This window comes from Opisthocomus hoazin, chromosome Z (assembly GCF_030867145.1).
Source record: "Opisthocomus hoazin isolate bOpiHoa1 chromosome Z, bOpiHoa1.hap1, whole genome shotgun sequence".
NCBI lineage: Eukaryota > Metazoa > Chordata > Aves > Opisthocomiformes > Opisthocomidae > Opisthocomus > Opisthocomus hoazin.
The window spans coordinates 86496535-86514190 of NC_134454.1; the positions used below are offsets into that span (position 1 = coordinate 86496535).

At 45.8% G+C, this 17656-nt stretch overlaps 1 protein-coding gene across 3 annotated transcripts in view; it reads left to right on the plus strand.

Annotated features, from left to right (window-relative positions):
• Positions 1–3424: 3424 nt before the first annotated feature.
• The window catches only part of ARK2N (arkadia (RNF111) N-terminal like PKA signaling regulator 2N), a 48350-nt gene continuing 34118 nt past the window's right edge, over positions 3425–17656 (plus strand). For 2 of the 3 annotated variants that reach the window (XM_075410944.1, XM_075410946.1), the window contains exon 1: positions 3425–3546. The gene's annotated coding sequence lies outside the window, so the exon portion shown is untranslated. Of the gene's footprint in view, positions 3547–5018; positions 5130–17656 lie in introns of all 3 variants that reach the window. The other variant, XM_075410945.1, reaches the window with a different exon arrangement.

Below are 17656 nucleotides of genomic sequence, written 5' to 3' on the forward strand. Positions count from 1 at the left end.
CCCCTCTACACTGGCCTAGTGAGGCCTCATCTGGCGTGCTGTGTCCAGTTCTGGGCTCCCCAGTTCAAGAAAGATGAGGAGCTACTGGAGAGAGTCCAGCAGAGGGCTACGAGGATGATGAGGGGACTGGAACATCTCCCCTACGAGGAGAGGCTGAGGGAGCTGGGCTTGTTCAGCCTGGAGAAGAGAAGGCTGAGAGGGGACCTTAGAAATGCTTATAAATATCTGCAGGGTGGGTGTTAGGAGGACAGGGCCAGACTCTTTTCAGTGGTGCCCAGCGACAGGACAAGGGGCAATGGGCACAAACTGAAGCAGAGGAAGTTCCAGCTGAAGATGAGGAAGAACTTCTTCACTCTGAGGGTGACGGAGCACTGGCACAGGCTGCCCAGGGAGGTTGTGGAGTCTCAGTCTCTGGCGATATTCAGGACCCGCCTGGACGCGGTCCTGTGCAGCCTGCTCTGGGTGACCCTGCTTCGGCAGGGGTGTTGGACTGGGTGACCCACAGAGGTCCCTTCCAACCTCTACTATTCTGTGATTCTGTGATTCTATGTGTCAACTTGTAAGTGTACTTAAGTTTGGGGTTTTTTTAATTACATCTAGTAATGGTCTGGGACAGATTTGTATTTCTGAGCTATTCTTTGAATTTTTGAACAGGGTCAGCAGTGAAACAATAATAATCCTGGTCCGCGTGGCTTTGCACGCTGCAGGAAATCCTTCCCTTTGTCTCTGAGTGCGCAGTTGCTGTTAGTAACTTCAAGAGCCTTTAGAAACATTTTTCGTTTTCTTATATTCTCACTTCATTAAGAAAAAATCAGTACCAGGCTGGAAGGATTTCTGCTTCTCCAGTTCAGAAGTATTTCTTCTGCAAAAAACCCCCCCACAAGCGAATAAGCAGAGGCTTTACCAATAAGCGTGTGCTTAGCGCAAAACTTGCAGATCCTTCTCTCTTCGCCGGGCACCACCTACGTGGGAGGATGCGGCGCTGCCTCCATCTGCCCTGAAGTCACTCAGCGTTACATCGTCCTTCCCCAACCATGTAATCTCCAGTAAAAAAAAGAATAAATAACTCCAAAACTACAACTTAATCTAATAAATGCTTCCTCTAGCCCCTTGCTAAATATGCCTTTAATGCCAATTAAGCAGCACAGCCGCTTTATTATCCATTATTGGCTGGTAAAACCCGGCAGCAAGGGAAGGTTTTATGTCTCTCCCCTCCCGAGGAGATGCGGGCTGTGGCTCGGGGGCGGGTGAGCCCCTCAGCGTGCTGGGCACCTCTCCCGCGGTCCCCATTGGGCCGCTGCTGGTGGCTGCAGGGGACCCTGGGTGACGTATCGAAGGAGCCCGAGTGCAGCGAGGGGATGGCTTGGCCGGGTTTCAGCAGCGCGTTTGTGATTTCAGATGCCTGGCAGCCTGCAGCCCAGCTTGGAAAACAGGCGTCATTTAAATGTTACTCGGAAGGTGAAGTTTCTATATATTCCTTTCACAGAGGATGCTTAGTCATGTGCCGACGGATACGGCCGTCGGATGCGTGAGGATGAGCTCTTGAACAGTCACTCTCCCAGTCTGGAGCTGGAGGGAAACTTTTGGCCTAGGAGACGGGCGCGGGGACAGGGGAGCTCTGCTCCCCGTGCCAAGAGCCGGGTGAGGGAAGCCGGCCTGGAAACCCTTAGGAGCCGAAGTGCTCTCACAACCAGCTTTTACTTGGACACGGGAGCGTGGCTCAGTGTCACTCACACCGTCTGCTCCAGCGCTGAGCTAATTTCCTCCCATTGTCCTTGGGGAAGCGCCAGTGCCACCGAGCAGAGCTGGTGGTGACAGTCCTCAAGCAGCCCGGGTGTGGGGCTGCACCGCCAGCCCCTCCGCAGCCCAAGGAGCCGCCGCCGCTCCCTCCCCATCTCCTTTCTAGAGATTTCCCACCAAGACTCTCATTTCTTCGTGGCAGAGGAGTTCTCGTTGCTTTCTCGTGGAGGTAACTACTGCTGGAATCATTTCGCTCTCAGCAGAGGTGGTCGAAGAATGATACAACAGAGTCAAAGGAGCCAAGAAGAGGGGCTGGGTGCACTCCCTAAATTCCTGGAGACAGTACCACCTCTTGCCTCTTCTCCTCCCTTCCTACTCTTTCAGCCCATCTCCCTGAAAATTCAGAATGAGTCCCCTGGTGTTTCTCCTAATCCAGCATTTAAAATCTCAGGCAATAAAGCTTTCACCACTTCCCTTAGGGAGACAATTTTCCAGCCTACGGTTCTCCATTCAAAAGCTTTCCACCCTGATTCTCAGCTTAAACATGCCCTTCCTTAATTTCACCCCATTAAAATCATTAACGTATCACCAGTCTTCTCCCTTCGTGCCACTTACTTCATTCAAATATTTACAGATCGCTAACGTCTCCCTGCTTAGTTTACTGATTCCGCTGTACCTATGCAGTCAGAATTTCTTTTTTTTTCTCTCTTGTCATGCCTCCAGGCTGCCGATTCCTTCTGCCGTGGCTCTCCGAGCTCTTTTCCATTTACAAATGAGAGGCAGACGCTCACCGCCCTCGCCTGTGTCGTGGTGCTCCTCCGTACGCCGTCCAAAACCGCCGTGCGTGTTCCTCACTGCCGCGTCCTGACGCCTGTGCAACAGCGCGCTGTCCTCCGGGTGCCTTTCAGGAGCCAGGCCCCCGAAGCGCACCCTTCCCTGTACATACAGGCTCTGGATTATCAGAATATTGCGTTACTACGAGAAGCAGCCAGCCGGGCTGCGCAGGGTGATTTTAGTCGGTGGGAGGGCATGGCTGGAGCCGCGCAGGAGATCAGAGCCGGCTCTGGCTCAGAGCTCCCCGCGGCCCCCCGCAGGGCAGGCTCCATCTTTTGCTTCATCTTTTGCTTCATCTTTTGCTTCACCTTTTGCTTCATCTTTTGCTTCATCTTTTCCCACGTGCGGTGCTACCTGTCCCTTCACGCGGGCTTCGTTCGCGCCCTGCCCGTCCCCACCGCTGCAGGCCCCGCCAACACCGCCCCAGGCTGGCGCTCCCGCTGAGGAAGTTTTTCACGCGTTTGGTGAGAAACACCTTGCGAAGTGCCGCTTTACAAGAGAACCGTCAGCTCCCCAATACGTAGCTTCACTTGCACCTGAATTTCTGAATCTCTGAATTCCATGTGGTAAGTTCTCCTGAGGAAGTACGCGACGCCTTTTGTTTCCCAAGCGCACGTACATGATTTTTTTTGGGGGGAGAGGTCGGTGCATGCGGCGCGGACACCCCGGGGCTGCCCGCCCGCGCGCCGCTCCCCTCAGGGAAGGATAAAAAGGGCGGGAAAAGGTGCCGCAGCCCTCCGGCGCCCCCCTGCGCCGCGCGGGGGCGCTGTCGGGCGCGGCGGGCGCTCTGCGCGGCAGCTCCGCTGCTCCGGCGGCGGGGCGGGAGGGGGGGAGGAAGTGACGCCGCGCCGCGGCCTCCGGTGACATTTTCCCTGCCGGGGGAGGGGGGGGCCGGCGGCGGCGGCTGAGACCCGGCTCCTCCCGGCCGCCCATGCCGCAGCTGCTGCCCCCCGGGGGCCCTGCGTCGTCCGGGTGAGTGGGGGCGGCGGGGCCGGGCCGGGCCGCGCCGCCTCTCCGCGGGGACGCAGGGGCCGCTGCCGTTAGCCCCGGGTACCGGGGCCGGCGGGGCCTCGGGGGCCTGGTCCCGGGCGAGCCGCGGCGGGGGGAGAGGCCCTGCCCGCGGCGGCCGGGGAGGGGCTGGGGAAGGGGCGAGCTCCGTGGCGGTGCCCGGACGGCGGGCGCCCGGCCTGGCCGCCGGTTTTTTTTATTGTCCTGCCCTCGGTACGCGCCTGGCCGCGGCTCCTGGAAGCGGGGTCTGGGCGCTTCTGCCTTCCCCGCGGCTGCTGTAGGGCGGCTTGGCTGCTGCGAGGGGAGCCCTGCGGAAAACAAGGCCTGCGATTGCTCCAGCGGTACCTTTCCTTAGGTTTATTCGTCTGTTTGTTTTGGTTTTTTACTTCTTTCTTTACCTTGGACGATGTGCGGGAATATATATGTTTATGGGGGGGGGGGTAAAGTTCGAGTAGGTCGTTGCTGATCTAGCCCGAGAGTTCCCCTTGAGCTCCCAGCCTCTAATGGGTTGCAGATGCGGCCCTCAGCGACGCAGCCACCCGAGGAGGATATAAAATTTAAGTGTGCTACTTGTTCTTTTTAAAAAGGGAGAAGGCAGTCTGAGCAGACTTGTAATATTTTAACTATTTCCCCTGTTCCGGGATTGTAACATTCTTTGCACTGAGGTTATCGATCGACTCCTCGAAAGGACACATTTTGAAAGACTTAGCGGGTGGGGGGTGGGGTTTTTTAGGTTTACAATGTGTAGCTGCTGGGGAGAGTTTCCACTTTTGTTAAGTAATATCTGATTGTGTGTATGTCTTAGCTTGTTAACAGTGCAAGAAGGCTGCCTGTATTAAAGTTTGTAGGTACCTTTGTGAAACCATAACTGCAACAACTTAGTTAAACAGGGTCCTGGTTGTACCTAGTTACAGACTTCAAACCATCACAAAGTACCTAACAGCGTTTCAAAGGCTGAAAAAAACTTGTGCATAGAGATGCTGTGACATAAGTGTAAATCCTGTTTGGTTTCGGTTGTTTTTTTAACTGGCAAGTATTTGTAGTTTTTAAAAATGAATGAGTAGTAGATCTTTGAACCCTTGAGCATCTCTTTTAAAATGTAAAATTTCTTTTCATTCCCCTTCTTCTTCCAAATACATTTTATTTAAGTCTTCTCTGGTACTTGTCATGCGCAAGACTGAAGAGTAGTTTCACTTATAGGCAAGTGCTAACCTATTTCCAGTTTTCTAGCTAAATTTTCAAGTACAAACAGTAATAGCTCTCCCCTTAGAAAGGCAAACAAATGTTAAATTTAAAATGTTTATATTAAAGTATCGTATGTTGCTTAAGTCTATTAAAAAACTTAGTGTTTGACCTTGAGGTGGAAACGGAGGATGGTGTTTGTCTTGTGGCTGTCCTGCTCTAGTTAACGCCTGTAATTGCTGTTTCTGTGATAGGAGAGCTGAAAGTCAGGCAGTTACTACAGTGCAGCCTCCCCTGTTGCCCTGGAAGAGGGAAACACCGCCTTTGCCAAGCGAATAGCCTTGTAGCAAGCTGTAAGGAGAACAGTAAGTTGCATGTCATGTGTTTGCTAAACCCAAACATCGCCCTCCCATAGATGATACGAAAGAAGTGAGACGAAGTGCGGAGAACTCGGCTGTCTTGCAGCAGTCACTTTTAAGCATCATTTTCTGAGTATTTCTCACATCTAGTGATCGAGAGGAGTCTGGTGCCGGCAAAAGAAGCTCCAAAAGAGGGTGGTTATGTGGCTATTAAAAGCTAATAAAATACTGCTTTCTGTGGTTGTGGTCTGCCAGTATCACTGGTGTTTTGTCTAGGGGGTTAGGAGGAGGGACAGTGGGGGTGATGGAACGTAGTACGTGAGTTTGGGCAGCTGGTATTTATGCTCGAGTATGAGGGTTCTGACTCATTTTTAAACACTTGAATTTTTAATTACAATGTGTCGACTATTTCTGTTTGCTCTTCAGCCTAATTGCTAGTTGGCATGGTGGAGAGGTGCGATGAGAAATTCCTGAGAAATCAGGAAGAGGAAAGGACTGTTGGTCTTACACGTTCAAGCGTGTGGTGTGTGTTGCAGCAGAGCCTGACCATCTATGCTTGCGCTCGATACGTGCACGAAGGGTTCCTGCTTGGTAGAAATTAAAGCACACAAACAAGATGGGAAAGGAGTGGATACATTAAACTGCGGAGGGAGCGGAAAAAGGAAGGAACCTGAAGCCAACCACAAGGCAGCTGAGAACGATAGATGCAGAGTGGTCACAGCACACACAAACCGAACTCTAACTGATAGCAGAGAGGTAGGAGGGATGTTTGTGTGCGTTTGACAAACGGGCAGATCGCCCTGGCAGCTGACACTGTGGAGGAGGTGGGGATTAATGATGTAAGATAAGATTGGATGAACAAAGAGTAAATATAGAGAATCATTAGGGGGCTTTGAACACTAAGCGTTAGGGAGATAAGTTGGTGTAACTTGATCGGAGCAACCCCGAGAAATAATTGCCTTGGTTGTCCTGACCCCTCATCTCCTTGCTATGTATTTACCTTTAAAATGCAGGCTTCTTTGCCTTGCCTTGATTTTGTTCATTTCCTTCGTTGTTTCTTGTATATTATCACATCCACTGCCTGCTCCACCAAGGATGTGTGTGCCCTCTATGACCCACCTGTACATCAACATCTCACTTAAACATCTGTTAATGAGACGGGAGTCTCTGCATACCACACTGTGAGAGCGGCTGCAGACCGCGCGTTCGCAGTGCTCTGGCTACCCTCTGACCAAAATGTCACTGTTAGATACTTTGCATCTTTGGAAACTTTTCAAATGAGTAAACAGTTTCAAGCAACCTGTGTTTAATTCTCTGTAATGTTTCAAAGTTAGCGTGTTGATGGTATTTTTTGACAGAATTGGGTCTGTGGTCAATCTCAGCTTCTGCTTTTTTTATCTGCAGTTGACTAAGTGACTTGCAGAACTGTAAACATTGGCGGAAACTGAGCAGCAGGTTTAATAACACATTTACTAGATCTGAGCGAAAGATTTAAATACTGTAATCACAAGTGTATAACTCGCATCTCAGAACAAGCACTCTGGAAAAGACGTACCAGAACTTGAAAAAATCTTTGCTGGCTTGAACATTGTCTTTAGCAACGGGGAACCAGGACAGAAGCAGAAGTGGGAGAGGGGGACAGGCACTGTGCTGGGAAGGATCTCTGGGATAAAGTTATGAGGTACAGTGCGTGTCGCTGCGCAGTTACAGCTCCAGGAGAACCTGAGGCTTATGTGGCAAGGAAACCGCTTTTGTCTCGGTTTTCCAGTACGTGAATCAAAGTTCAGCAGAGAACTGATACTTGTGCCTTTAGCTTTAGCCCTGGAACTCAGGAGCAACTGGACTGCTACGCCAGCGGAATCTGTGGCAGCAAATATTATTGCGGGGAACTTGGTATGATTTTTGTGGTGATTTGTGTTGTCTTTCTGTCGTCTGTTTGTTCCGTGTTTTTAGTGCATAATGCAGTTCCGAGTCTGCAGCTTGAGGTCTAGAATGTAACTTCTACAGATGTGTGATTCTGAGCAAAGGGAAAACTAGGTGAAAGAGACTGTGAATGAAGATGTTTGCGTAGTGCAAATATTAGCCTCTGCAGCTGCCTTATCATGACAGAGTACATCTCTGAGCTGGACCGGAGTGACTGATAACTTGTCACTTATTGGGTGTTACAGCTAAGAAAACTGAAATTTGTGGTTGCCCCTTCCCGCTTGTTAGCATTCCCTTTTCACATGTCTGATCAGCCTGAGTGGAGCCTGTATAGTACAGTCGTTTTTCCACGTAGGTGACTTGCTTTCTGCAGTTCAGGCACACATCGATTACTCATTCAGGACTGAAAATGAGATGCTGCTCAGTCGCTGAGGTGTTGCTGTTACACCGCTGCAGATGCATTGCTGAATGCACAGGGAGGTCAAGTAACCTGCCCGTGGTCATGCGGTGCGTCAGCTTTAGATTCGGAGTGATCCAACCTAATGTCCCCTTTTAGGTAAAAAGATATTTAGGGTTAGGTATCAATTTGACCATGTGGTCTGTCTCTTGAATGCTCAGAAATTGATTTAAGTAGGAAAGTGGTGTATAGGCTTCAGCCGTGTCACGCCTTGTAATATTTGATCTTCAGGAAGACAGCTTGCAGTGTGCGCTGGCAGCCCAGAAAGCCAACCGTGTCCTGGGCTGCATCAAGAGCAGCGTGGCCAGCAGGTCGAGAGAGGGGATTCTGCCCCTTGACTCCGCTCTCCTGAGACCCCACCTGGAGTCCTGTGTCCAGCTCTGGAGCCCCCAACACAGGAAGGACATGGATGTGTTGGAGCGGGGCCAGAGGAGGCCATGAAGATGATCCAAGGGCTGGAGCACCTCTCCTGCGAGGGCAGGCTGAGGGAGCTGGGGCTGTTCAGCCTGGAGAAGAGAAGGCTCCAGGGTGACCTTAGAGCAGCTGCCAGTGCCTGAAGGGGCCGACAGGAAGGGTGGAGAGGGGCTTTTCACAAGGGTGTGTAGTGATAGGACAAGGGGGAACGGCTCTAAGCTAAAAGAGGGCAGATTTAGATGAGATATTAGGAAGAAATTCTTCCCCATGAGGGTGGTGAGGCCCTGGCCCAGGTTGCCCAGAGAAGCTGTGGCTGCCCCCTCCCTGGCAGTGCTCAAGGCCAGGTTGGATGGAGCTCTGAGCATCCTGGTCTGGTGGAAGATGTCCCTGCTGATGGCAGGGGGGTTGGAACCCGATGATCTTTAAGGTCCGTTCTAACTCTTAGCATTCTATGATTCTATGAGCTTAAAAGCTGTTAGGACTCAGTCTGACAGCTTTTTCGTCACAAGCAGAACAGGTGGTCGCTTTTTAATTAAATGCACATATTTAAGACTCTTTCAAGCTAGCATTTTTGTGTCCATGTACTTGGACCATGGCTTTGACTTTATAGCGAGACTGCTGCAGTGTCCTGCACAATGATTTTCTGCTTTGATGCTTCAAAGTTTGCTGGAAATGAGCAGCCGCAGCCTGACCATGATTGGATAAGTCTTGTTCTCACTACGTTTCTGCTGTAATGTCTTGTTTCACAGTGCTTGGTCATTAGTCTTTCAAGACTTATTCTAGAGAAGGCAGATTTCCCTTCAACATACCCAAAAGGAGTAGAGACCAAGTGACTCACAGTAGCAGAGCTGGGAATAACAAAGAGCCAGGCTTTGTAATACCAGTTGTGCGCGTGATGACGCAGTTGTTACCATTTCAGTAATTCGTTTTTCATGGGGAATATTACATTTCCATGCCATCAGATTGAGGTTGGTGCTGTAAGCTCCTATAGTATTGTAAAACTTCCTGAAGCAGAAAGAAGCAACTCCACATGATAGCCAGGTAGGGTTAAGACAGTACTGTTCTCTGGTACTGTGGCTTTCTCATCAGCTGGTAATGTCCTGCTTCCTCAGCTTACTCTCCCAGTTCTTGCTCTCTGGGTGTGCCATCTCTTGCTAGAGAGTAAGCTGGCAAACCCAAAATTTTAGGGGAAAAGAGCAAGAAAAAGTAGTCAGGAAGCTATCTGCTAATTCCATGTACTTTTGCTTGGAAATACAGTATGAGATAAGGGGGTTTTAGAGGCTGTCTCCTAATGAAGTTGGATGAAATGCTGGTAGCCTGAGGCTTCTGTGTGTTTACCAAGGTGTCTTGGAAATGAAGTTGTCGTTATGGGAAGGAGTGGCCCTGTAGGTAGTAGCGCCCATAAGCTCAGTTACTGATAAACAAAAGTGAGTTGTCAACAGTTATGGCTCCTCCAGAGCTGGTATTACCTTGCAGTCAGCACTGTGCAGGATCTGTGAGGAATTAGAAAAAACACTTCTTTTGAGTATTGTTTTTAAAAAGCCCTTAAGGTGAAGTTTTATTTTTCCACATTTCCAGTTACTGATATTTGTAGATTGTCTTAAAGGCAATTCACAGGCTTTGGATTCCAGGCCAGGCTTGATCTACAGCCTTGTCGGCTCACTGTGATAAAGAAAATCCAGAAATTGTTGAATACCGTGAAACTAAGCTAGGGAAATTTAGTGCATATCTTGTCAGAGTTAGCTAATTATTGAGGGCTTGTGAAGTTATAGACTTCACTTTGATTTAAACTTGGTTGGAGAAAAGACACTTGATTTCCCTTTTTTTTTTTTACAAGATCTACTTTCTAACACTTGCAGCAGATTTTACTGTTTGTTGGAACTCATCAAGCAACAGCAATAAGGCAACTGTTGAATGAACAGGACAGGATTGAATTAATACTCCAGACTTGGTGCTTTTTTTCTTCAATCTCTGCTTTTGCTGGGGAAGTTGTATATGTTGTTCACATCTCCCGTTGCTAACTAATAGTTACAGTCTAAAGAAAGCTCTGCCAGCTGAGCCTCTTTTTCTTAAATCAAGGACAATAATGCAAAAAATCGTTTTGGGGTAAATGGTGCTTTTATTTAAGGGCAAGTAAGGTTTCTTTCTGTCAGTACCTTCATGGTACTGATGAAAACTACCTTTTAGTTTTCTTTTGCTCTTTTTGTAGCTGGTAACTTGGTATGCTCTTACATGCTGTTATTGAATTGCTGTAGTCAAATATATGCAAAGTCTTTGGTATGTTGTGGGAAAGAAATGCCTGTTTCCTGGTCTGTCTCTTACCCTCTCGAAGCAGAGGTCATATTTCTTCACTTCTGCCACCTGGAGTAAGTACTGTAGGAAGTATCTGATAATAAAACCCGTGTTAGAGACATTACTCATAACATACATGCAACTGTCTTTTAACCTAGTCAGTTCTGTTTTTTGAAATACCCAAAGTAGGTTTTGTTTATTTGTAGAACCAACCTGTATGTGCTTCATACTATTTTTTCATTTGTTGTCAAAAGCTTATTCTAAATTAACTCTTTTCTCCACTGTCCTTTTTCTTTACCAAGCTTCCTTCTCCTTCCATAACAGACCGTGCCACAGTCCCTCCAATTCTGCCTGTGTTCACAGACACTTGTCTGTGGCTGCTGCGTCCTATGAGAATTTGACTTTTTTGTTGCATGAATTTCTTAGGAGATGTCAACTAGGGAGCAGAGTGTTAGGATTGGTAAGGCTGCAGACTCCTGAGATTGGCTATCCAACTGAGCTGCGCTCTTCTTGTGTACGGTTTGGTGGCACAGGTGAGTTTTGTTGGTGCAGAGGTAGCACGTTGTTTCCATTGAAGCTATACTTATTCCTTACTGAGTCCGTAGGTCGTGACAGACCAGTGTCGTGAGTGCTTGCTTCATTAGGAGCACTTTGGACAAGTAAAGACAATCGATTGTTAGCAATCTGGTGGATGCTGAAATCTATGATACCTCTTACTACTGGTCAAAAAAAATTATCAAGGGTTTGGTGTCAAGAACATCTCAACAGCAGTTGGTATCTTACTGTTAGTAAAAGTTTCATAACTTGAATGCAGCATGACTTCACCTGTAGTGTAATGATACCATTTATTTTTCGGTAATACATCTACTGCAAATTCATGTTGCAATATTTAGATTTTACACTACTAGCTTAATAATTACAGGAACAAATGAATGATATTAGTGGCTTGTGGATGAGAAAATGACTTGAGGTCGGGGTTTGGTTGGCTTACAGCTCCTTTCCAGCCTTTCTGTAGAATTTTGGCGTGTCACCTGATCTCTCTTCTTGAGTTGGCCAGACCATGAAATGGGTATGTTACTGCCCTGTGCCTGGAAGATGCTGGCTTAAAGCAAAGATGCAGCACTGGTATTGAATTAAAGTATTTAGACTGACCAAAGGGTCGGTTTTGTTTATTTCCTGTGGCAAAAATGTGTAAAAAGGTCTGCTCGTAGAATACTTAAAAACTGTAGTGTCACTTAACTCATCTTTGTTAAGTGGCTGTCACAAATCCATACTGCTTCTCGCTCAGTGACTTGAGCTTTCAGATAGCTGCGAGAGAAGATGCTGGTGAGTCGCAGCACGAGCTGCGGAGTACCTGCGAGACAGCCCGGGCAGTTGTGGCGTTGGTTAGGTGGGCAGCACTGTTAGTGGGAAGGAACAGAACCATTTTGTCAAGCACACAGAACCTGACAAAACAGCTCTCTTATCTGCAGAGTGTCCATCCTCCTGATGGCAAGGGTTGTGCAGTTTTAGAGTGGTGTTTTGCAAGATGGGGTGAATCGTCCAATGCTCTCCCTTGGTCCAGGCCTGTCCCTGCTGTCTGTTGTGTAAGAGGCTCACCCTGCTCTCCTTCTGGACCCTGACTCTGATCCTGTTCAGCCAGCTAGGCCTATGATAAGGTGCACAGCTTTCCTCTGGGAAGCTGAATTACAAAAGGACTTGATGGAATCCAGCTGGCCCAGCAGGTGGGCACCTCTGCCTCCTTACAGCAGCAGTGGACTGCAGGATGGACTAACGGGCTCCTGGAACTGCAACCTGTGCCGTACAGCACTCATGGCTGTGTCAGGATTTCCAAATAACAGCAGTAGTGAGGTGCAGGGTGTTCAGGTGTGCCTGTCCATGCTGGACCGGCTTTGAGTTTTGCAGGAGAGAGCACAGGCCCTTCTCAAATGAATACTGCGCTGCTGAGATGACTTCGCTACTTTCAAGTTACGTTGCACTTGTCCTGATCTGCCAGTTGGAGCTATCATTGAATAACGCAATGTTTGATTATTTACAGGATATTTCAGATGAATGTTTTTAATAGAAGGAAAATCTGTGCTCTGAAAATCGGGATGTGTTCGTTACTGTTATGCTCGAACAATTTGAACTGTGGCTTTTCTGTGAGCTTTACTTTATTGACAACGGTAGAACAACAGAACAACATTTCTTGAGAAGAGGAGGTCTGTGTATGTGGAACGGCATGAACCAGCGGAGGAAGCACAGAATACATTTCCTCTGAGTAACAGAAATGGAGAGGTAAAGTGGGAAAACTCATTAAATTCACAGTCTTAGAAAAAGGTGGTACGTCCCTATGAGTGTCCTCAGTAGGGTGATCTTCTGCAAGCTAGTATATGGCAGGGAGAAAGAGAAGTAAAGCATGGCTATCCTAGCATTGATTTCTGCTACTGGTTTAGTTGGAATAATGAAAAATGTAAGAGCGAGGGGCTTAAATTTTTTAGGAACATATAGTAATAAAAACATGCCCCCTATAATTTTTAGAGTAGAAAGCATTGTAGACTTCAAATCATTGCACACTTGAAAAAAAGTGGTTTCACTGTGGGAAAGAAATGAGATTTTAGAAGGTTAAGTGCAGCCAACCTTATGTGCCTTTATCTGTATGCTGATGAATTTATTTTTACAAGGAGGGTGATTTTTTCTTTAAATGTGGTTTCAGTGCAGCTGGTGGATGTTTCTGGAATCCTGTGTGCAGACTTGTGAACTAACCCGTAGCTGGTAGTTACCTTTCATTTGAAAGAGGCAGAATATGTGCATCAAGCATTGCAATACGAAAACCTGTGTTTGAATGTAAAGTCTTGCTTCTTATTTGCGATGAAATATGTTGCTTTTCAAGGTTGCAAAGGATGCTCCGTAAACCTTTGTTTTAACACATATCCTTGTAATTTTTACTCAGTCCTGGATAATTGGTGTGTGCAGCCTGTTAAGCGCTCAGTAGGAGCAGTCTATTTTAAAACCTTCGTTTGTTTATGCAAAACCAGTTTAAACACAGCATTAGTTTAATCCTTTCTTCTTTTGTTTCACACCGCAGTTCTCTTACCAGGGTCCTATTCTTTGGGATTGCTACCAGGCCTGATTTATGAATCATCTGATAAAGAGCCAGCTCCACTCCCAGAAATGTGCCTTAGGTAGAATTGTATGCCAGTGAGTCAGCTTTAGGGCAGCATTTTCAAAGGAACACTATATAAATTACACAGTATCCATGTGGGGGTGGCTTAGTGTTATGAAAAATCTGCTCTCGAGCATCGAGCATCGTGCACACACATCCACACAGAGCTGAGTCAACTGTCTTGAGTTAAATTGAGTGCTGGTCACACTTCTGTTGCTTTAAGTGCACGGGTAGGTGTGACGCCTGAAAGAAAATAAAAAAGAATGTGTGGTATCCTGGGGAGGAGATGAACAAGTCGAAAAGACAGCAGTTGAGAAGTGCAGAAGGCATTGGTACTTCTGCTTTTGTCTGGATGTGGATTCTTTTTTTCTGACAGAGGCCTAATTATTTCAATTGACTAGTTTTTGGTTACTTGGACATTTCACTGTTGGGCATGTCTGTATATGCTATTCGTACTAGAATGTCACTGGTGAGTTTGTCAAATTGTGTTGGCTTTTAATGGGAAAAAAGGCAATTCAAATAGGAAAAAAGCATGACCAACATGCAGATACACCTACAAAGGTTTTTGGTGAAGCTTCAGAAGTGGCCAGAGCCATTAGCATTTCACATCTTCAGAGTTAGGTGGCTCTGTCAGAAGAGGACATCACTTTGGTATTACTAAAAGTTTCTCCAGTGTTTGGAAGCGGACTTGTGTGTTCCGGTCAACTCTTCAGTACCCAGGTCCGGTGCTGCTTCTGTCCTTTCCCAGCCCACCAACCTTAGACACATAGTCCATTGAGAGTTTGATTCGGAATTCTTGATGGGCTTGCCTGAGTGTTTACATTAACAAAAAAGTCAACTGTTTTACGTAATTTGTTAGCCTCAGCTGTATACATTTGTCATTAGCTCTTTCACACCTCTGATTTATTCCATCTATGCTCAGTTTCATTGGGTAAATGTGAGATAAGGGAATCCACTGGTGATGGAAATAATTGTTAGTATGAGCCACAATATTCTTTAGTTATGTATAAATACAAAACAATATCGAGGTTTCGATAAAAATATTGACTTGGGGGATGCTGGAGCTGTAGGGTGGTACCTGCTCTGGAAGGATCGCTGTAGTTAGCTGTGTCTTCTGAACAAGTAACTGCTATGCAGCAGTGCAGTGTCACTTTTCATTTACATGGTCACAAAAGCTTAAAGAACCTGCTTGATGTTATTTTCTGCAAAAACGTAGGTACAGTTTTGCTTTTTTTTTTCCAAATTGCAACTTGCAAATGAATGGCTAGTGGTGTGAGGAGATAGGTTGTTCAAACTGTTTTCTTTCAGTGCTAAAATGGCATTAAAAGGCAATGTTCTGCTAGATATTTTTTTTTGTTTAAACAATTGCTAGAACTGGCATAAGAAAGTTGTAAGCAGGGAAAAGAAGTGGTCTGTTGGACTCTGAATAGAGGATATGTGTCAGTAACAAACTAAAGTGACTTCTAACAGCAAGCTGCTATGAAGAACTTAGTACTTTTGAAGAAAGAGTCTCATATACACAGCTGCTGAGAAGAAGGCTCATATGGTTTGCTTCGTATATGCTAGGCATTCATTATTGTGAAACATAGTTCATTAGCACCTAAAATGATACGTACAAGTAAGGTTAGGGTATCATGGTGTTTATTAAGTATTTTAGGCCTGATCATTTATTTGGCTGAAGCTCATTTCCTTCTGACATTGCAAGATATACAATTATAAAGAATAAAATTTACTGTGAGCAAATCAAACAAAAATATTGTGATGGATGTGTGAGTGGCCAGTTGTTGATTGATAAAGGGCATGCCTGCCATCTTTGATGCAACTCTTTGTGCAGTAATATGCATTACTTAGTAGCAGACATTCCTGGTAGTTGTTTTTTAGGAAGCTACTAACATCTCTGTTTGAATTGAATTTTTTGCTTTTTAATCATTTTTTTATCTTCAAAAATCTCTTCTCAGAGCAAACAGTGCTGTGAAAGAAACATTCGGTACCCTCTACTGTGTCTAGTTGGAACCTGTGAGTTTAAGGTGTGGTGAGACCAAGCAGCAGGTAGTCTTTAATCAGATTTGGGTTTCTCCTTCATTTTGTTGCATGCCCTTCCCTCATCTTCCTGCCAGCTCTGGCACAAAATTTCACTTATTTTCTGTTTTGTTTTTTTTTTTTTTCCACTGGCTTAATGAAGTGAGTCTACCCAAGAAAGGATGAGCCAGTTCTGGTGCAAGGGAGGGAACAGGACTGCGCAGTCATGAGTGGGTGGTAAAAGAGTAGGGGGTAAAACCCATCCCTGTTAGCGGCAGTGAGCTGTTAGACTGTCTTTGCTAATCTTAACTTCAAAATTCTTCTGAATTTCTTCATTAAAATGCTGTTCTCATAGTGTACTAGTAATGTGCCTTTACGAATGAGTCCACGATTTCAAAATATTTCCCAGGTAAAGGTACAGTTAGATATTGATTCGAAGATCCAGTAGGAAAAAGCCTAACAGCACAATGTACACTGTTAAGCAGGGATTCTTTATTGCAGCGCCAGGCACACGGGGGATTTCTCCTCCAAACCTGCACACCAGACACCCTGTTGCTTCAGGTTAAATACAATCACACATGTAAATATTCATTATATTTCTAGGAACTAATTAGCATATGTAAATATCTGTCACGCATGTCTGTTAGCATCTTTGGGTGGTCTTCGGGGGTCCCAAGATGAAGGCCCATCCTCTTCATCACACTGTTCACTGATTGACATTTGTTTCTGTGCAAACTCAGCTCTAGGATCACGTCCATGGTGTCCTTCGGGTGGTTTGGCTCTGGTCTTGTTGTTCTCTTGGTGCCTCCTTATCTCTGGAGCTTGGTGCATTTGCCCTCCCAAGGCCGAGCTGTCTGGAGTAGAATTATTTAGGAGTCTCTTTTATCCCACAATTATCTCAATTATTTGCTGAGAACCAAGACCGCTTTTGTTTCACTTAATTATTTTGTCTAACAACTAAGTGATAGCTTGTGCCCATGTCCTTCCACTACATTCCTTAATGAGAAAACAGGGATTAGTGTAACAGTTACATCGTTAGATCACTGTGCATGCAGGAATACAAGTTACAGTACTAAAGACTACTAAAAACTAGAAAATATTAAGGCTTTTTTGTTATAGTTTCACGTTTCTTACAATCCCCTCTATCAATATTTAATGCCTTCTGCGTACAGGTATGTGCTGTGTGTGGCTGGAAAATAAAAGAAGTTCTGCTGGAAAAATCGGACACAAGTTTGCACAGAATTGCCTTTTAAATTCGTCAGTGCAGTATCTGTGCATCAGAAAAAGGAGGATGACGTTTCTGAGCAGTGTCTAATTAAGTATCCATCTGTGTAAGCATCACAACTTATTTTTCAATGCTGTGTTCTCTTTTAACAAGCAAGGAACTGGTCTTTCTGTAGCATCACCTTGAGATTACCTTTTCCAGTAGTTATGAGAAAAGTGAGTGGCGAGGAAGGAATGGGAGTTTTTCAGTGCAGTCTCTTCCTCTTTCTGATCTATACATTTCTCAGGTAGAACTAAATCAGTACATGTTTTCCTGCTTTGAGACAAGGCTTTCCTTGGCATAGATATTTTCCCCTGAATGGTTTGTGTTCTTCCCTGCAGCAAAGTCTGTTTGAGTCACAAGAGACTTTTTTTCCACAGAGATAAATACCAAGTTATTTTTCATATACGTACTAGTACTAGAATTGTTGACTCTTTAAATAGCCAGTTTAAAGGACTTGGAGACTGCAGACCTCATCAGAGCAAGTATTTTTTACACACACACAGAAGCACACGTCAATATTGACCAGGTACACTTTTGTGAAGTTACTAGTCCCTGTGCTGCCTTCTCACTCAGAGTATAATTCACTGATCCCTGTGTGAGAGATCAAACAGGTGTGGTTTAAGTAGTTAAAGTAACATCCTGCTTAATCATAAAAAAATCTTCTTAAGTCATTCAATAGACTATCAGCAAGGTGGTACCATGTAGAAGAAATGTAATTTTTAGTTCCTGATAAACCAGAGAGATGGAAAGGCAATTACGGGTGTTCTTACAGTCCCTTTGGGAGCTGTGAGGTAGACGATGTTCCCAAGTAGGATGTTAATGAAAAAAGAGTCTCTAGTTTGCTTTGGCTGCCCTTTAGCTTTGTGTGGAACTCTTTTTTGTGCTCCCCGCTAAAAGGATGAATAGTGCAGAAGCTGTTCTGCAATTTTTAGTATGAATATTTAAATACATTTCTTTTGTCCAGGCTAATATTTTTCTTGTACGTGTTTGAGCCACCAAATTTTTCTCTACATGTA